The following is a 21,690-nucleotide window of genomic DNA, read 5'->3' as shown; positions in this document are numbered from 1 at the left end:
GCAAGAATGTCTGGAAACTGTTAACATTTCTCAGTTCCACCAGATATCATATACTAGATACCAGACTGGGTCTCCAAACGCAGTCTGTCAAACTTTCCAACAAGTGAGGTTACAGGCAGAAGCACTCATACATGTAAGTAATGGAACGGAGTAGCTGCCAATGAATTCTGAGAGCTGCGATCATAATACAACTGGATGGTGACTTGCAAGGAAGAACACTGGTGTTTTAGTTAGAGTAGGGCTTTTTTATGATAGCAAAACAATTATAATTACTGAAATTATATCAATAGGTATGACCTGGAGCTCTCTCGAAGTCCACAGGCAGTCTACAAAAGTCACCTTCAAATGGTAAGATTGAAATGTGATTGAAAAGGAAATAATTAAATATATAAAATAACTGTCGCAAATGCTGTCTTTCCATTTTTTTTAGTCCAAAAGTTAAAACATTTGCACTTGAATGAAAATGTCCTTATGTTAACCATGGTTTCTCTAGTTCTACAAGAATGCAATATGTAATTAACTTTGGATTCAAATTAAGCAAATTAAATGAAGATAATACTACTTCCTGCTTGTTCAATAATTTACTTCTTATGTCATATTAAAAGTAACACCTTTTTGAAGTGATCTGTGTCTGCCTTTCTGGCTTTCATGATCTGCAGGCTGGTTTGCTCCAGGCTTTTAATTTATTTTCCCCTGACCTGATGTACTTCAATCTCCATAATTACTAGCTAATTCAAAGGACAGTATAGTGATTGTGGAAACCGAAAGGCACACATTTGGGGAAAAATGGATTTATGCATTCTGCAGTTTCTAATGTTTCCATTAATAACTACCATTTGTCAGAGCCATCTAGGAAGTCTTAGATGCTTCATAAGAAAGGACAGATGAGAACAATTTGGCCATCATCATTAGTTCCAGCCTATTATATTAATTCTCCCCAGCTGGATTTGGACCAAGGGAAAGTGTGTCATCATTTGCAGAGCAAAAAAAGTAGGCTAATGCAGTTTTCTTGACATATGGTTTGCTACTGCCTTCTTAAGAGTTGAGAAAAAAGTAACTGGCGCAAAGTTTCGCAGCTGGCTTCTAGATAGGACTAAAACTCGTGGTCTCCTGGTTCTTAACCTGGTAGCCTTTAACCACTATACCACACTGGCTTTCTAATACACTTTGGAGATTGTGTAATCCTGTCACTGACCATTAGGATATCGGCCTTAGTATTACATTTCTCGACTTTGCGGAGTGGAACCTGGCAGACATTTAAAATGATTTAATATCTAACAGTTGGCAAGAAAATTAAATCCTTTATGGCATCTTTCCATTTTCCATTTGAGTTTTTTAAGCTATTTGTGTTATTTTTTATTATTTTTTTTATTGAAGTTGGGATTCTATAACAGAATTATGCCAACATTATTTAATTAATCTTAACTTTAATTACTGAAATTGAACTTGTGCAAGACTGAATAAATTCATATTGATCAGATGCCTCATTTAAAATTTCAACACTTAACCACTCTGCTTCAGTAGCCTTCAAGTTGAATACTCAGCAAGTTTCAATTTTCAGTTTTCTTAAACATAATATCTAAGGGAACACCTGCTGCCGGCATCAACCTCCCATCGTCCTGTGCGCTCCCACAGGGAGGGCCTTCTTAGGGTACCGCCGGTTAAGGAATGTCGGCGGGTTATCCCCAGGGGAAGGGCGTTCTCTGTGGGCGCGCCGGCCCTTTGTCACCAGCTTCCCACGGAGCTTAGGACCGCCCCCGACCTTCGCTCGTTTCGTAGGGACTTGAAAACTTGGTTTTTTGAGTTGTCTGGCCCAGACTGAGGGGTTTTAATTTTTAATTAATGGGGTTTTAGTTAAGTTCAGGGATTAATTTAATCTTAGTTTAAATCATTTTTAATTGTATATGATGTATTTTAACTTTTAATTTTCCCTGTAAACCGCCCTGAGTCCTACGGGAATAGGGCGGTATATAAATTTAAATATAAATAAATAAATAAATAATAGCAGAATTCCTTATCCTTATATCTGCTTGAATGTGACTTCTAGGTAAAATGTTTTATTTCTCCTCTCAGAAACACTACGTGTCAGAATCTCTGTTTCAGGTGCACAGGTAGAAAGAATTTCATTATATATGCATGTTAAATATCAACAGAACAAGCTTCACTTTTTTTAAAGGCAGTTAATTTTTTCCCCTGGTGGTAATACAAAGAGTTGATAGCACTATTCTAGTAAGCCTTTCAGTTTGTATTGTTTCCTCGTTTCAAAACCATTTTCTTGTTCCCTGTTCATGTTTATTTAACTTCATTTTCTATGGGGCTCCCCTCCCTCCATTCTTCTATTTCCTTCCTGTATCAGTTTTGATAATATTTATTTTTATCGTGATTTTCTTTGTTAACTTTACTGCTTCCTTAAATTTTACATCCTATATATCTAGCTTTGCTATAATGCCCTCTATTTTCAAATTTATTCTTCCCCATCTTTCTTTTAAAGACTTTACTTTTTCACCTTTATGCTTGATCTGTATTTTTAAATCTTTTAGTTAGATACTTGACAAATATGTGTTGAAAGGAATGGATTTAACACCTATCAAATGTGATGCCATTTCTTATTTCATTGATAGCAGCAATGGTTAGCTAAGCTGTATTTCCTGCTATTTTTTGTATACCTATGGAAATTCATAATATTTTTTCTTAAGTTTCATAAGAATTGATCCATTTATCAGATAGTTAATACAATTAGCAAATAACTTTATAACAAGGTATCGTTTATCTTTTCCTGATATTAGATTTCATTCCTTACATTGCTTCATCCCTGTTCCAAATAATTAAACTATCACACTAAACCATTGTGCATTTAATTAATTTCCTGTATATTATAAAAGCTTTCATTATGAAGGAAGGAAAAAGACAGGGAAAGGAAATAAAGTATGGTGTTCGTGAATGTGCTCTGTCAAGCGAAGATTCATAATTCAGGCCCTCATCGTTCACATGGTCCTTAAAAGATTTACTGTAGAAACTGTCCCCAGAACTTCTCTTCTTGTTACAATTAAATTATATTTTTCAGTATAATAAAAGAAACAAGCTACTAAACAATGGGGGAATAATCGTAAAATAATCAGATCAATCATCTGAGTGCTCTCTGGATACTCCGGATTAAGTCTTGAAAGATGTTTCAGGGCATGCATAAAAGCAAGTACTGTATACCTTAAAACGGTCATTCCCGGGATTTCTGCTTTCTCAGGGTCCCGAGAGAGACATGGCTGTTTTTAAGATACTGCCAACAGCTCCCGTGTGCTCCAACACATCCCAGGAAATCAGATCCAAAGTGTTATACAACTTTAACTGTAATAATGTTGCTATTCTAATTCCATTAAATGTACATTCAAATTTAATTGTAGTCTTGACCTTATTCATTTTTGGGGCCCTTTCAAAATCTTTTGCATACCAGTCAAAACACCAGGGTAGCCTTTGGTAGAAAATGTTGGGACATGGCTACTATAACACTTTCAGCCAAACTTTCAAACTTGAATTGCTGCCAGCAGAGTTGCAAGGCTTTCTGGTGTGTTCCTACAGCACTTTAGGGTTTATTTTGTTTCCGTATTTTTTTTGTGGCAAGAGGTCTGGTGGAAATGTCAGTTCATTTCTCTACTTCCTCAGGGGAAATAGAGTCCAAAATAGCTGCTGGCCAGTGACTTTGGAGTTTCACTGGGGAATAATTACAGTGCTCTTTCTGCTTTTTGTGTTGTTGTTGTTGAAAGTCAGATAATGTAATTGTCTTACTCTACATGAGTAAATATGGAAAAATAATATATACTTCTAGAGTAGAGATAAAATGTCACAGAATCAGGCAGCTGAAAGCGACTACTTGAGGCCAGGTCCAATCCCCTGCTTATAAAATATCGCTGACAGTTGGCTGTCTAGGCCCCTTCTGAAAATCTCCAGTCAGGGGGAACCAACCGCTTCTCGAGTAACAGGTTCCATTGTCAAATTGTTTTTATAGCATTCAGTCAGAACCTTGAGAGAACAGATCTTGACCTTATTCTGTCTAACTTCCTTTCAGGTATTTCGAGGAGGAGTTATTTCTGTCATAACGCCTACTCAGTCTTCTCATGGGTAAACATTCTTACTTCCGTCAGTCTTTTTCTTTGTAGGACTGAGTTTCTGATCATTTCGGATGACCTTTCTTAACCAGTTCCAGTTTGCCTGAATTCTTCTTAAAAGAAGGGTGCCCCAAGCTGGTCACAGTGCTGAAGAAGCGATCTGTTCAATTTAGAACAAACTGTGATTTTAAAGATTATACTTATCTTAAGACTAACTTTGTATTTGCTTTTGTATTCTTTTGATTCATCCTAAGTATATCATCAAGCAGCATTCCAAGATTGTTTTCACACATTTTTTTCAAGAACAAACAACCAGGTCCACACTTGAAGATTCAAAATTATTAATTTATTGCGCACAGGAATTTTTGTGGACTAGTGATTTGCACCTGGATAAAACTAGATAAGGGCCAATAGGCATTCAAAGGGGATTGGACTTTGTTCTTCTTGTGACTATGTAGAGACTTTAAAACAATGCCCCACTTGACTCCTTCCCCTGTTTCTGCCAGCCTCTCCTACATATTTCTACCGAACCAGGTATCTCCCTAGCAAATACCTATGTAACTGATTTGTTTGCATTTTTTTCGGTTTGACTTAATTTTGTTATTTTATTTTTAGTCCTGTTCTCTAATAAATATCATTTAGATTTAAATTTCTATCTTCTGGGATTTAAGGGATTTGATTTTCCTCCATGTTTAAAAATGCAAAAAAGGGGGGAGTTCGTGGTACAACAAAAAGGCTGCTGATGGGCTGATTGTAGTGTTTGCGCTTCTATACTAGGGTATTAACTAACCACTTTGTTTAATACGTTATTCTGTCCACATCATTAATGTTGAAAAGTAATGGCCCAGGACTGGAGTTTGACATCCTACTCAGTATGTCAATCCAGTTTGATGAGGCATTATTAAAAAGCATTATTTACTACTTTTTGAGCCAGCTATATAGTTACTTAATTGTCATACAGCCCACATATAACTAGCTTGTTGATCATAATATTAGGAGGTGGAATATAGATGGAATACATAACATTCCCACAGTCTACTATGGAAGTTATTAAGCAAAATAATGTAAGATTAGTCTGGCAAAAGCTGTTCTTGGGCAATCTTTGCTGAATGTGTTTTTCAAGAGGCTTCTAGCTAAATCACTTAAAGATTACAAGAATCATCTGCTGTCAGACTTCTCTGTACTTCCCTGGGTCCTCTTTTTCTACCTTTCTGAAATAGAGGCAACATTGGCTCTTCAGTCATCCAGCATTTCACTAGTTTTTGGGGAATGAATAAATGAACGAACGAACAAACAAACAAATGAATGAATGAATAAATAACTTCATCAAACCATCATAGTTTCTTCAGAAATCTACAGTGCAATTCATATGGCTTAGAGTAGGGGTCTCCAAACTTGGCAACTTTTAAGACTTGTGGTCTTCAACTCCAAAGGCTGGCTGAAGAATTCTGGGAGTTGGAAGTTCAGAAATCTTAAAGTTGCCAAGTTTGGAGACCCCTGGCTTAGAGAGTTAAAAATTATTTATAGTAAGGCAATCTCTGATCATTTTCTATCAATTTCAGAGGGTTTTCTCTACTTGCATCCAATTATGAAACAAACTTCCTGCAGCAACATCCTCATAATGTTGTCTTCTCATCCCAAATCCAGAAATGAGATAGACTTAGCAATCCTCAGCTTTACTGGAGTTCAAATAGCACTTCTTCTCTTGTTCTGGTACTATCTACCATCTGTTTGACTATAATTCCATTACCTTGGCAGTCAGGTTGTAGAGTGCAACTGAAACAAGCAATAGAGGTAGGATGTGATTCAGTAGTGGGAATAGCAAATGACATGCCAATATAGTTTTGTGTCAGATCAAAGATTAATTAATCATAATACTTCAACTCAGCAATGGAGAATGATCCTCAGGTTTCAATACCGCTCTTTTTGCTCTTCACAGTTGTCCGGTGGAACATACATTCTTTTGTTGGAGAAGATTAAGACAAATAAGCCTTTGTCTTTCCTGTATTTTGGTGCTTCTTTGGTATGCTTTTTTTCATTTCCTTTTACATAAAATATATGCAGAAGAAACATTTTGAGGATGGTCTTAAAATCCTTTACCATTTTGAGCTTAGCTTTCCTGATCCAAAAGTTCTCAGTTACTTGTGTCTCTTTTTGTTTTTAAATCTTCATTGATTTTTTTTATGTTGCATACTGGATTCTTCCTTGCCCTTCATTCTTTTTCTCACTGAGGTCCAATTCATTTGGAATTGTGCTTTTATTATTCTCCCGCTTTTTTTCCTAGGAACTCCATTCATTTGAAGCTTTCTTTTCCATTACTTCTGCCATGGAGTCTTACTTAACTTTGCTCTTTGAACTTCTTTGGAATTCATCTGCAGTTTCCTTTGAAATCAAAAGAATTTGATTTCCCTTAAAATCAAGATCATTTTCCTCCTACGTTCTTGCTACTTCCACTTTCTCAGCTAAGTTAATACCAAGTAAAGATAGTACAAATGATACTCATATGCTTTCCTTACTCTCTAAAGGAGAAAGTTGAGGCATTTCCTGGAAGCCTATACTTGGCTGAGTTGATTTTTCAGTAGATATCAGGGTAATTAATCTCCATCAGTACTACTTCCTATTTGGCATGTATGTAAAATTCAACTAGACCACTGGTAGCAGGACCTTTATACAGTAATTCCCTTTTAAGATTATAACAGCTATTTCTGAGTTTTAATCAGAAATCTTGTTTTCATTGTTTGTTTGTTTTCATTTTCTTGACTGCTGCCTTTTCCTATACTGCTCTCTGTAGGCCAGACTGATGTTTCTCTTACACACTGCTTTCTATTTCCCTGTCATAATTTCAACATGCCCTTAAGAAAATGTCATTGTCCACTTTTGTTGGCTTTATTCCCGCTTCCACTTTTTCTCTCCAGTCATTTTATGACTTCTTTCTGTTCATTATTTTAAAATAAGATCACCTCAATCTCCTTTTAGTGTCTGACTTTGCAGCTTGATTTGATGCATAGGAAAGTCTCTGATTGCACCTTTAACAATGGAGGTTGCTGCTAAGGCACAGATTGTAATTTCTAGAATAATAGTACTGAAGTAATGACCTATTTTCTATAAGCAGTAAAGGTGAAAGGAAAAGGTGTCCCACAGGTTTTACTCCACTAGTTGTAGCCGATTTTAGGGGGCAGTGCTCATCTCAGCTTCTTTAAGCCAGGGGTAGGCAACCTTGGCTCTTTTATGACTCGTGGACTTCAACTCCCAGAATTCCTGAGCCAGCTGGCTCAGGAATTCTGGGAGCTGAAGTCCACAAGTCATAAAAGTGCCAAGGTTGCCTACCCCTGCTTTAAGCCAATGAGGTAATGCTTTTCTGAAGTCGTTTCCATGGTCATGTAGCCAGCATGACATCATGGAGCGCTGTTACCTTCCCACTGAGCTGTACCTATTTATTTACTTGCATTTGCATGCTTTCAAACTGCTAGGTTCGCAGGAACTGGGACAAGGATGGGAGCTCAACCTGTTGTATGGCACTCCAGTCTTGCACCTGGGCTACTGGCTTTCCAGCCGACAAGCCCAGCCTTTTAACCACTGAGCCACCACACAAGATTTATTTTTATTTTTATTTTAATTCCATTTATATCCCGCCCTTCTCCGAAGACTCAGGGCGGCTTACAAACATAGCAGTAGCCTTCATTCTATGTATATGCCTGCTTATTAGGGCTTTCACACACACACCCAAGCGGCATTATTACAAAGTCATCTTAATTGCCCCCAACAATCTGGGTCCTCATTTTACCTACCTCGGAAGGATGGAAGGCTGAGTCAACCTTGAGCCTGGTGGGATGCGAACCTGCACTAATTGCAGGCAGCTGGTGTTACTTAATGATGACAACTTTAACCAGTACAAACTAAAGTTTTAAAAATATATAAAGATACAAATTCTATAAAATTATAGTATTAAAACAAAGTCCAAACACGGACTAAAGAGAATATTTAAATGCTCTTTCAAAAAACTCCACAAGATTTGAAGTTAAGAATTGGATAGATTCATTAAAAGATAGGTGTCTTGGAAAACTGGAAATTCCTGCAAAAGGTATTTCAAGGAAGTAGACGTTCCTCAATAGGACTCTTAAAGTAACTCAACCCTCACTTTATCCCTTGCTGGGACAGCAGTAGGCTGTTCTATAGTACACCACAGGTAGTCCTCAACATACGGCCACAATTGAGCCCAAAATTTCAGTTGCTAAGTGAAACATTTGTTAAGAGCCTTGGTGGGCTAATGCCTCCTTAAGTAACACCAGCTGCCTGCAATTAGTGCAGGTTCGCATCCCACCAGGCTCAAGGTTGACTCAGCCTTCCATCCTTCCGAGGTAGGTAAAATGAGGACCCAGATTGTTGGGGGCAATAAGCTGACTTTGTAAAAATGCCGCTTGTGGCCCCCCCGAAAGCCCTAATAAGCAGGCATATACATAGAATGAAGGCTATTGCTAAGCACATTGATTTGTGCTTAGATTGTAAGCCGCCCGGAGTCTTTGGAGAAGGGCGGGATATAAATGGGATTAAAAAAAAGTGAGTTTTGTCCCATTTTACGATCTTTCTTGCTCCGGTTGTTAAATGAATCGTTGCAGTTCTTAGTAATACAGTTGTTAAGTGAATCTGATTTCCCCATTGGCTTTGCTTGTCAGAAGGTCACAGAAGCTGTTCACATGACCCCAAGGCATTGCAACCGTCATAAATATAAATATGAGTCAGTTGCCAAGTATATTAATTTTGGTCACATGACCACAGGGAGGCTGCAATGGTCATAAGTGTGAAAAACGGCCATATGTCACTTTTTTCAGTGCCATTGTAACCTTCAACAGTCACTAAATCAACTGTGGTAAGTTGAGGAAACACAAATGAATGAACCCAGCGATATTATAGGAAGCATGTAATATAAAGTTATAAATGAAAACAATATTACCATTGGGGCCCCATGTTGATTGGAGAGTCAAGGATAAAGTTTTGATGATGTTTCTCAGTAGCAAATTAAAGATCTTTCCAAGAGGCATAAAGTAGTAGCAACGGGGGAATTTAATTACCTGCCAGGCACAGTCCTTCCAGGAAGTTCCTGATATCTTTCAGAGAGGGTGGAGAAAAGAAATGATGATTAGCTACATTACGCTAATCAATAAGAAAGTTGAGTAAGTAAAACCCTGGCCAGAAGTTTAAGAAAATTACATTCAGGGGGGGGGGGAGAATCCCAACAGAATAATTTGATCAATTACCCAGGGAGGTGGGTGGGTTCTCTTCATTGAACAGTTTTATGCAGAATCTAAAAACCTTAAGATGATTCTATGAGTCTGTGAGTCTGCTCACTCACAACTCTAATGCTTAGCATAACCACGGATAAGTAAATTACTTATGTTCCATGCCTACTACCCTTGTCACTATTCTCCTTCCTCATTTGCCTTCCCACTGCCACCATTTAGAGCAGGGGTGTCAAACTCAATTTCATTGAGGGCCGCATAAGCATTGCAGTTGCCCTCAGGGGGCCGGGTGGGTATGGCCAGGGTGGGCGTGGCCTACTGGGTGGGTGTGGCTAGAGTGTGTATAGCCTACTGGGTGGGCGTGGCCAGCTCTACATCATTCGCATCAAGGGTGCCTATGGGGGCCTGGGCTGGAGGGTCTCTGGCAGAAGGAGGGTCTCTGTGCCAGGGCCAAGGCAGTGGGGGCCGTTCCCTCACTGTTTCCAGGATGGCTTCATGGGCCACATGAAACCACTTTGCGGGCCGGATCCGGCCCCCGGGCCTTGTGTTTGACATGTCTGATTTAGAGTGTAAGTTATTTGGGAAAAGGGACCGGTTTCTTTTTTTATAACCAATTCTGCTAAATTCCAACTACTGGTATATCAGTATGCCCAAGACATAAAATACAATGCTTTCTCTAACTGATCACACTAATTGACTGGATTCACAGATCGTGTTAAGCTATAAATATGGTTTGTTTGCTTTTTGTGGCTTAGTAAACAGTTGTGGATAAGCCAAGCCTGGTTAAATGTGATGTTGTGAACCCAGTCATTCTGTTCTTCGGTGCCTTCTGTATTTTTGAACAGTTCTGCTGTCTTCTTTGTCTCTTAGTTACCTTCTCTGTAGTTTGCTATGTGGAGAACACAAACGCACCCTTTTCCTCATAGCTAATAATCACCACACCCAGCTCTGCTGGTATTGTTGTCCCAAAGTGTTATCTTATGTTTGTTTGCTCTTATTCAAACTGTAAATGCTTCAGGGCAGGGAGCTAGCTTTATCTCTGTTTGTCAAGCCCTCTGCAAGTTCATGGGCCAATATAAGTGTTTTCAATAATCCACAACTGTAAAATAGGTCACTTTAGAAAAAGAAGCTATATAGGGAGATGAGAGGGTAGGTCAACTCCATACTTCTGTTAATTTTTTTTTAACTTTCCAAGAAGCAGCTATGACCAAAAGGTTTGTTGTTGGGTTTGGGTGATATTTTGTGGCAAAGAACAGTTTTCAGTTGCTGGCAAGCCTAAGAACTCTGCCATGTTACTGTTCCATTGCATTTGATTTCTTTCAGAATAATAGAAATCAATTTGCAATCTACTCTAAACAGCATTTCAGAGGGCTGCATTAAGCATAAAGGTAAACCTTAAGGGTATCTATAGTGGTGATTGTATCTGGTTACAGAATCATGTTAGGAGTAAAAAAAACAGTCTGACAATCAAGAGTAATAAGAAGAGCCGTTCTACTCACTCATAACTTAAAATACTCTACCCGTACCTCTTGTCCCCCAAATATGTTGTATAAATTTCTGGAATTCCTAAACTATAAAATCATTGGATGGGATTCTGGAAATTCTAGTTGAGGCATATGGAAGGCAGTCGTTTGGAGAACACTACTTTAAAACCCCATCATTGAGTGATTTGACTGTCTGTTTATATAAGAAGAGGGCCACCAAATCTACATTGCAAAAATCCAGATGACAATTAGATAGCGGCAGCAAATGTTGCTGTGATCTAGTAGTTATCAAGATGTTTGCAATCCAGATACAGTAGCCTTATGTAAAACTGAAACAAAGCACACTCAGAATTATCCTTTATCATATGTGTGTCATACACACATCCACAGAGTTTTTCTTTTCACTAAGGAAAAGGGGCATTCCAAGAAAGCCCATTAGTAACACTGGTTTTATATCTGTTTATAGATATAGATTTAGGGCATATGCCTCATCTGTCAAAGTAAATCTTACCAAGTTACAGTTAATCTGTTTCCAACTGCATTTGTTTCTACCCTATAGAATTTTGCACAGCAGCTTTTCCTAACTGGTGGCTGCTAAATGGGTTGAAAATAATCTCCCATCATTCCTGGCCACAACACAGGAAAGGCTCTTACACATAATTAAATGGAAATAAGGCCCATTGGAGATATTTCTGAATAAACATACAAATGCCGGTTGGGATTTATCTGTCTTTATTAAAGTTTTCTTTTGGGTGCTATCATTAGAGCCTGTTTGGTCTAGTGCAGGGATAGGCAACCTTGGCTCTTTTATGACTAGCTATGCTGGCTCAGGAATTCTGGGAGTTGAAGTCCACGAGTCATAAAAGAGCCAAGGTTGCCTACCCCTGGTCTAGTGGTTAAGGCATCTGGCTAGAAACTGGGAGACTGTGAGTTCTAGTGCGCTTGAGGCATGAGAGATAGCTGGTGACTTGGGGCTGGTAACTCTCAGTCCAACCTCACAGGTTGTTGTGGGGAAAAGGAGTATTGATATATTCACTGCTTTCAGTTATTTATAAAAATAATAAAGGCATGATAAAAATATAAACAAAGTGCACCTGATTACTGTAGAATTTAAGACTGTCTTGGGAACACCTTAAATATCTTTGTATTTGCTTTATTTACAGTTACTCAAGCAGATCATTTGAAAGCATTTCCAGACCAAATAGCCTCCTATAGGACACTATTATAGTCCATTTTAAAATGACTTGGCGTCCTCTATTAGTCTACTAACCAGCAAATTGGTTGGTAAACAAAAGGGTCAACATCAGCAGCAGATTAAATATATAGGTAAGAAGGATGAAGCTGTTGCACTTTGATGGTTTAATTTTCCCTAGCCCTAGACCATGCTGGTTAATGCCCAGCAACTGCTAGAGAATCAAAGCTTCCCCACCCCAGCCTTGTTGAAAGCGGGAAAAGTAAGATTGGGGGATTTCAATGTGGCCAATGTCACTTATCATATTATATCAATATAATGAGGCACCAGGAGATTTTATAGTGGTTGTTTGATTTCTTGATGTTTTTATTGTTTTGTGAGACACCCAGGGTTGTGGTTCATAATACAGGTGGCTATGTAAGTCTTTTAAATTAAATAAATATTCTTCAGGATTGCTGCTTTAAGCCCCTGCAATTTTTTTTCTTTAATTAAGGTCATACCAAAAGTTATAAAGGAATTTCCTATCTGTAAAGTAAATGTGAATTTGCAGAAGCAGAATTTATAAGATTGAAGGATCCTGCATCTGTCAACTGTAGAAGCTTTGCAACAATCCTCTACTTACTGGCAGTATGATGTAATGATACTACCTTGGCCTTAGAGCAGAGAAATTTGAATTCAAATCTAATGCTTGCTTAAGCAGACCACTTTCAAGAGTTTTGAAGATTACAGTTGGGTTAGGGTTAGGGTTCTTTTGAAGAGAGATTGAATATAAAGTTATTTTATATTTATAAAATTAAAATGATCGCATAGGACTGGAAGAATGATATTTTCTTTGCACTAACATTTTTCATAGTAGAACTGTTCTCCAGTAACAATAGTTCTTTTATAATTTCAGTCAGAATGCTATCGCAGTTTTCAAGAAGGCAAGTGAAAGAATTTAAGACAATTTTTAAGGCAGTGTTGAAATGTTTCCAAACTCTGGGTGTGCAGGTGAGTGTGTGTTGCTGGATTTCTAGAATGCTTCTTGCTACTCTTTTGAAATCCTATCTAAATGAAACTGAATTTACATGGAGCCTTTTGCACAACTGCTTGGAGATGAGGAGATCAAGGGTTTGATTTTTATTATTATTTAATAAACTTTATTATAAGCATCTCCCATGGTTAGTACTATAATTTGGAACAATATTTTAAAGGTTATAAGGGAACACATTTGTTTTAATGGGTGATATTTAGTTGCTTTCTCCTTTGCATAATTTGAACGGATAGGGATTAGCTTGTTAGCTTTTCATAAACATAATTTACCCATTTTAATCTCCCAAGATTTCAGTTGGTGTTGCTATGTGTTTTCAAATCTGTTTTTCCAGCTGCTAAGTCAAGATAGTCAGAATGCTCCAGTTTTTGCTCAAAGGCACAATATACCTCCTGTTTTTTTATTAATCATTATTAATCCATGCTTTGCATAGCCCAGGCTCACCATTATCCTCAACTTAACCATTACACACAGAATGAGCACAAAACAGTTCTGATGTGTGTGTGTGTGTTTATTTAATTAGTGTTTGGGTTAGTCATGTCCAGTGCCCCACTATTAGGACTGGAGCTCCCAGAACTGCCAGCTGACATGGCCAGGTTAGCTAACCCAGACACCAAACCCATTAAAAGGATTGAGACATGGAAGTGTCATTTTATCTCTGCATCTCTTACTCATTAATGTAGCTATAGCATTCAGGAGAACATATAGAAGCAATTCTGAATAGTTGGGAAATCATCATGGGTGAATTACAAGAGAGAAGTAGTGATGTGTGGGAAAAAGCTATCTGCACTGGGAGCATAATAAGAGACTATGTAATAATAATTACTATTATTGTAAGAAGGGTTGGGTGCCTTTCTGAGTAAAAGGTGTCCGACAGTAACCTTGCTTGGTTTGTTTTCATCTGTGAGTAAAATAGTGGTTCTATACATCTGGCATTAATACTCATGGCCAAAACAGCATCCTGGCTCTTGCTCAACTATGCATATTCTCTTCAAGTGTATGTAGGCCAGACCAAATAATTAATTGAAGCTCACATACACCTTTGCCCTGTGCTGTGCAGAAAGTCTCGGGCAGAAGATAGAAATTACCTCTGAGCTTCAATACTGCTACAATGGCTTATCCTCAGATTTACCTCCTTTTTCAAGAGCTAGAATCACTTCTAACCCTGCCCCAAAGTAATACCCTCTGTCTGCAGTGCTTCTATATCCCTCCCAGACTACAAGCTGCAACAGGATTTAATGGGAAGGATAGACTTAATTCAAATGGGAAAGGAAGAAAGTCCTTTCCTGTCCCATACAAAAAAATTGTTAGAATACTCCCCTAGGACTGTTCTAACAATTCTTCTAAATTTGATGAGTGTGACATGCCAACTGTTGCTTGCACTGTACCATTGGCGAAAGGTGAATTGTTACTTTTCCTTTATGATGAGGATATAACTGTAAACTAAGTAGAGAAGGTCATCGTGAAGCTTGTATTTCCTAGGCTATTTTATTTGCTTCTGTAGGGACTTGATCTGCTTCACTTTAGACATGTTGCCTAAGAATAATGCAGTTGGAATACTTGTTTTACATGCATGATTCTCTTCCCCTCTGAACAAGTTAAAAATGATTAAGGTTTCACTGCAGAATTCTAAATGTGATAAATAAGTAAACAAATGTTTCTTTTCATTTTACCTAGTCAAACATTCTTTAATCGTTATTTAATAGGCTTTTATGTTGAAATAGATTCCAAAAAGAGGCATTGGAGTCTGCAGAGGTGCAATGTAGCCCCCGTGTATAATGCTTTAAAGGAGCCACATCTTTTTCTAGATTGCTTTGTACAGCTAGTACATAATTCCAGGGGGGGGGGAAAGCACAGCTGCTTTAAAAAAATTTTCACAGGTGCTATGTTTGAACAACTGTGTGCTTGTAAGCACTGCCCTATTGTTTATCACCAGGGTTGATCATCAAACATTAAAGACATAAGGTAGCTTTTCCCAAAGAACTGCCTTCCAGAATGCACTTCCCGTAGTTCCAGCCAGAAAGCCAAGAGCCTGGTAGAATACGGAAAGGGGACAGTCTCCTCTGCATTGGTCCTTATTAAGCATCATCTGTTATGTGCTAAAACCAATGTTTGCATTTTACAGTGGTGTTAGCGTGATGGCGTGCATGTCAGATACCAAATGTTTTCGAGATATATTGATCCAGGTTTTTATGACTGCAAAATTATTGAGGAGGTGTTGAATTCATTCTTTTGCAAGCCAGTGTATACAGTATGCAGTATGTGTATTTGCCATGCAAGATGTGACAATGGAACATTCCAAAGGGAAAGAAAGAAATACATGTGAGAAAGAGTAAAAAGAAACATTGAAATTGGAAATCCAATGCACTGACATTCTTTTTCTTGCTGTTAAAAGTTAGGTTTGGAAATCTGGCTAAAATCTAAACTCTAGCTAAAATGCAGCAGAGCTTCGCTGAATTGTTTTATTCGGGGAAAATGAAGGACACTCTGAATTTATACATGTACTTTGGAAATATTGTGTCAGGCACCTCTTGCGATTTCTAACCAGGAAAAAAGTACACAGCATTCACTGAGTAACTTTGACTCACTGTAACTTCATAAAAATGTTCATATGATTTTCTTGACTACAATGCAAAAGTGGTTTTGAACACACCCTCACAAAACACTAATCCATTGATGGCGTTGTTTAGTCATTTATAGCAAGGTCTGCACTTGCTTTATTTGTGATGATCGTCATCTTTCAAAATTTGATTGATGTTCAGTTAAACCTGTGACAAAGACTACTGCATAATATGCACAAACGTTAGAACACAGAACGTAGAACAATAGAGTTGGAAGGGACCTTGGAGGTCTTCTATCCAACCCGCTGCTCAAGCAGGAAACCCTTTACCACTCTGGACAAGTGACTGTCCAGTCTCTTCTTTAAAGCCTCCAGTGATGGAGCACCCACAACTTCTGAAGGCAAGCCAGTTCACTGGTGAATTGTTCTCACTATCAGGAAGTTTCTCCTTAGTTCATTAGAACAGGAACATAAGGCTATCTATACTTCTTTTCTGAGGCAGAAGTTGAAAATGCTAAAAATGCTGTGTTTGGACCAATCAGTAGCCTGGTATTTGTAATTTCCATTTGATGCAAGGTTGGTTGATTTGTGAGGCCAATTTTTTATCAGCCAGAAAACATAATGCCAGAAATCTGGATTGGCATTAGTGCTCTTGCTGGAGTTTACTATTTTCTAAACAAGCCAATTAAAAACAGCCAAGCACACTCTTTATCTGCTGAAGCCTGTTTGGATATTTTCATGGCTAGAAAAAAAGTTACCAGGTGAGACTGATAAAACCAACATTAAAAAAGCTGAATCAAGTAAATTATGTGGCAGTTGATGGATTCCTTTAGGTACAATTGATAAACCAAGGTCCAAGACCATTAAAACCATAACAAATGAGAGCAGAGATTGCCCTTCCCTCTCTTGCAGCTGATTATTGGATATTAAAACTCTTTTGAAGCAGAGTAATAAGATTTTCAACCGTGACTCATAGATTATTCCAGATAAATAGGTTGAACTTATTTAGTTACTAAATAAGGTTTAAAGAGACAGGAGTGCAATCAAAGCTTGGAAAAACCATTGATTAACTTAAGAGTCTTCCTTTTAGTATTCCGTCTACTTAGCGACCAGTAGTTTGCAGCAGAATTTGGCCCTGGATGTCCATCTGCAAACACAACTTATTTCCTACCAAATGAGTTTCCGTGTAAAGTAGAGATTTTCTCTCTTGAAACCCTATCGCTGCCATCAGTGGAGAGCAGCCAAACCTTTGGGAAGCAGAATTTTTACAGTGATTTACAGTGATTTGAAGGAAGGTCCTGACAGAAATGTCTCAAGTTCATTCAGCCTTAAAAATTCCTTTAAAATGTCCTGTTATTAGATTGTATGATGGAGAAAATGGGTTGTATTGCAGCCATGTCAGAGGTAGTTTAGAAACTAGGGTTGCTGTTTCTTTCATGAGAAATCTTATTATTTGCCTTTGAGAAGGGCAGAAACTCAGCTGAGGACCCTTTGAAATTTCTGTGTATACTAAACAGAAAAGGGAGTATTGATGAGCATCCAAAGGCTCTCAAGTACTCTTCAGCAAGAAGGCAGGAGGGAGTTAATAGAATTTTATGTCAGTGGGTTAGGATGCTGAGCTTGTCGATCAGAAGGTCGGCAGTTTGGCGGGTCGAATCCCGAGTGCCGTGTAGCAGAGTGAGCGCCTCATCCCAGCTTCTGCCAACCTAGCAGTTTGAAAGCACGTAAAAATGCAAGTAGAAAAATAGGGACCACTACGGTGGGAAGGTAACAGCATTCCGTGCGCCTTTGGCATCTAGTCATGCCGGCCACATGACCACGGAGACATCTTCGGACAAGCACTGGCTCTTCAGCTTTGAAACGGAGATGAGCACTGGCCCCTAGAGTTGGAAACGACTAGCGCGCATGTGCGGGGGAACCTTTACCTTTAGTCTGTTGCCTTTTTGTATTTCACTTTGCCTGATTAGAAAATGCTAATCTGAGGCCACTTCCTTCTGTCTTTCCAGGGACACATGCATAGAGCTTCGGGGCCTTCTTCCTGGTAGGATGTTAACTAAATGTTAAGTTTTACTTGCCCTATAATCTGTGTCGTGTAAATAAATCCCTTTCTTTTACAGTTATAAAATCTGCTTCACTAATCGTCTATGGAGATTCTCAGTCATCCAGCTCATGGTTGTTCCAAAGGTGCTTTTTCAAGAGGCAACTGGATGTTCTTGTTTTTCTTTGAAGACGTTTCACTTCTCATCCAAGAAGCTTCTTCAGCTCTTGGATGAGACGCTTCTCGGATGAGAAGTGAAACATCTTCAAAGAAAAACATGAACGTCCAGATGCCTCTTGAAAAAGCACTTTGAGTGCTTTAATAATCATTGTACAAGTGAGGAACATCTACAGTTGCACGTATATGTGCACGTGCATGCATACACACACAGAGACACACACAGATGAAAACAAACACAACCTCAAGCTCCAACAGTAGAGAGTTGACTCAAGAGGGCTTCTGTAGTCCGATGGTTGAACATCTAGGCTTTGGTTCAGTGACATTTTGGTTTTTTTAAAGGCCCTTTCAATTTTTTGATGCATGTATGTAATTGCTTATTTATTACATGACATTTATACTTTTTCCTAGAAATTCAAGGCAGTATTTTTGATTTCTCTTTCTTTCAGGCTTCCAACTACTTTACAACAGGGATGGGCAATTAATTTTCCCAAGGAGCCACGTGAGAAACTGGGACTGTTGTGGGGGCAGGGCACGAGCCAGAGGGAGACAGTCAAAGGACCAGATGTGGCCTGTGGGCTATAAAATGCCCAGGTCTGCTCTATAGGTTAGGTTAGGGTAAAAGACGGCAAGTAGACTGAAATGAAATTATTTAGGAAGTAGGGTTTCTATGGCCCAGATCCAACCTCTGCTATCTCGAACCTTCGTGTCAAGTGTCAGACCATAGTCTGAAATCTTAAGACTATCATTTTCAAAATCAGAATCGGGATTTAATGCCAAGTTAACCTTTAACCAATTAACCATTTTTCGGCGGTGTCTTTAATAACTACATGGCAGGTGAACATTTATCAAACGGTTCCTGATAATGTCTAGGAAAAGCTTCTAGACCTTTGCCCTGCTGTATGCTAAAATTAAAGATTCTGTTAGCATCAGTGGGGGATCCCCTATGATACTCTTCCCATACTGACTTAACAGGCCTTATTCCAGCAGCTTTACTAAAATGTTCATGAGAGGCTGTTGTCTTCACAGATCTGGCAGAATGACACTGCTAGAATACAGAGGTTTGTGGGATTTTTTAAAAAAATGATTAAAGGTGCTATATTCAGACTGAGTATACCAAAGAAGTTAACTTTAAAACTATCTCTTCTTACTGGAAAGTCTAAAAAAATAGTACTAATGGAATTTGGGTTCATGCTAAAGTGAATGTTAGCTTGTAGCATGAATTAATTTGTAATTCATGCTATTGCATGTTCAATCTAGTACTGTTTTCAACAAACAATTTAGAAATGTAAACTAGCAGTTCATCTTGAAAATTAATTAAGTTGAATGGTAGAATCAGGAACTCAGAATTTTACACTTATTATGGCCTGAATGATCTTTTCTAAGATAGCAGGCTTTTTTTTTCTTTAATGTAAATCAACCAAAGGCATATTTCCACTATGTTATCTTATGTACTTGGGAAGCTGTTACTATTGACGGGATTAATAAGGACACAGGTCTTGCATGTTCTGGCATTCTACTTGTGCAGATGTGGCTTATGATTTTTGTAAAAACTATAACTGACCTTGTGAGGAGGAACATTCATATTTAATGCTATGGATATGCTGAGTTCAGAGGAGATCCAGTAGGGTTGGAGAAATAAAGTGGGGTGATGACTTTCACTGATTTCTGTTGTGAGGGGAACCCTTGCAACAGCCTGGGATCTGGCCCTGGAGATCAACTGGCCCTATTCCTCAACAGGAAAACTCCAATATCTTCTATAGACAGGAGGGGGTCTATTTTTAGAGTGGCAAGTTTGGATCAAAACTGTCAAGCTTTGAATAAGAAAAACACCACAGAAGAATGGAGAAGAGATTTTGCTTATTAATGTGCAAAACTAATAATGTTGGTTTAAATCGGTAGGTAATTAACTTAAGAGGGACTTTTACCAGCTAGAAGTATCATGACCCAGTCAGGATGTGGCTTACAGCTGTGCTCCTCCCATTAGATACTTGAGTTTTATTTCAAAACTATTCACTTCCCTCTTTGCTTTTCCATTTAGGAAGTGAAACCTCGGCTTAAGATACCATGTCTAAATTCTTTAAATTTGTCACATGCAGTGGCTTTTTGGTCAAAGGAAAATGATTGTGCTTTGAAAAATGTTCAAAAGGTTACACTTCTTTCAATTTATCTTTCAGTGTATCAATAAACTATTGCTTTTCAAATATTTAACAAATATGCTGCATGAAGTGCATGCATACTTCAGGGTTTTTTTGCAGTACCTGTAATCAGTTTGATTTCTGCTAGCTTGGTATTAAGAGTGACTCTCTATATGAATATAAAAATGCAATAACCTGAAAGCGTATACTGTATATTCTTTCATGAGCTGAAATGAGATCTACAAATGATCTTGCCTCACCTATTTTGTATTTTATGATTAGTGGTTTGAATAATTTGCTATACAGTACTGTGATCTAACAGCCAGTTGGAGTGGCGGTTAAGGCATCCGGCTAGCAATCAGGACACCTTGAGTTCTAGTCCCATCTTAGGCACAAAAGCCAGCTGAGTGACTTCAGGCCAGTCACTCTCTCTCAACCCTAGGAAGGAGCCAATGGCAAAAGCCCTTCTGAAAAACCTTGTCAAGAAAACTGCACTTTCCCAGGCAGTTGATGAGAGTCAGATACAGTTGAAAAGCAGTGAAAAAGTACTGTGAGTTAGTGAAAATCTGTTCTCTCACATTAGAATGCACTGGTTCTGCCTCGATGGAGAGGTTTCTTAATGAACCCAGGGGACTCTTCTGCTTTCCCACCCAAGCTCAGACTGTTTGCTTTGATTGTTAGATTTTAATTTAACATTGTAATAAGCAGGTTTCGAAAATACTGAGGATCTTTACATCTTCTGAAAACATTTTGTTCATCCCATCCCATTAAAAAATATTGATGGGAGTTAGATGCATGTTATGTTCTTCTGAAATCATCTTTCTAGATCTGTGCCCTTTGAATGCAGTGGCCTTAATGTGATCTAGGGAGGTGGCAATTGAAGAATTATGGCAGTTGAAATCCAAGACATCTGGTTGACGAATTCTGTTTTAACAAGCTACTTATCTGATCCAGTTGATATATAGACATAACATCTTCCAGGGATTACAAATAGATACAGTACAGCCTTTTTTTGGCACGCAAACCGGGGAGTTTCATGCAAGACAATCAACTTAATCTACAATTTGGATGAGACCGCAGCTAGTTTTCCAAACCAAATCTCTTTGTCCTCATAGCTCCTGGAGGCCAAAAGCAAAAATATTCCAGATATCCCAGGAGGATTTTTGCATTCTGCAAACAATCTTAAAACAGCAACTAAAAAGAAGCTGCTCCAAAATCTGGAGAAGGAGAACATGGCAATGCTTCCTCCCACAAATGCAAGATAAAAACTGGAGGGAAGAATCTTCCCAAAGCTCTCACATAGGGCGAAGAAACAGATTATCACAAGTCTATCTTTGGCAGAGCAGATGCTCTTTCCATTGTAGTACTTGGCTGTGAAGCAGATACTTGGGTCAGCAACTTTGGGCCAAGGAAACAAAAGGGCATTTGTTGTCTTTTTGGCAACATTAACAATCTTTACTTTGAGGTATTGTTGACTGTGTAGCAGATAATCCGGTCAGCAACTTTGAGCCAAAGAAACAAAAGACTATTTGTTGTTCAACTAAAGAAATGCTCCATCTCCTAGTTAAAGAATTACTGGACTTTACCTGCTCTTATCCCTTTGCAGTGCAAAAGGCAAAGGGCTTAATAAGTTACCTGTTGGATCTGATTACAATTAAAGAGGCACAGTGAAGAAACCCTCCCTTTTCTTTTAGATCTCCCATCCAAAATCCCATAACACGGAAACGTTTCTTT

General features: G+C 38.4%; 1 long non-coding RNA gene across 3 annotated transcripts in view; it reads left to right on the top strand.

Moving 5' to 3' along the window:
* Nucleotides 1-21,690, top strand: part of LOC308677480 — a 44,872-nt gene that overhangs the window by 5,832 nt on the left and 17,350 nt on the right. For 2 of the 3 annotated variants that reach the window (XR_014028498.1, XR_014028499.1), the window contains exons 2-4: nt 291-348; nt 11,985-12,147; nt 12,909-13,003. This is a non-coding gene — a long non-coding RNA (uncharacterized lncRNA). The remainder of the gene's footprint in view (nt 1-290; nt 349-11,984; nt 12,148-12,908; nt 13,004-21,690) is intronic. The other variant, XR_014028497.1, reaches the window with a different exon arrangement.

The sequence above is a fragment of the Vipera berus genome (genome assembly GCF_964194415.1).
Source record: "Vipera berus genome assembly, chromosome: 1".
In the NCBI taxonomy this organism is placed as follows: domain Eukaryota; kingdom Metazoa; phylum Chordata; class Lepidosauria; order Squamata; family Viperidae; genus Vipera; species Vipera berus.
The sequence above is the reverse complement of the archived record's forward strand: the minus strand, read 5'-3'. Positions and strand labels throughout refer to the sequence as shown.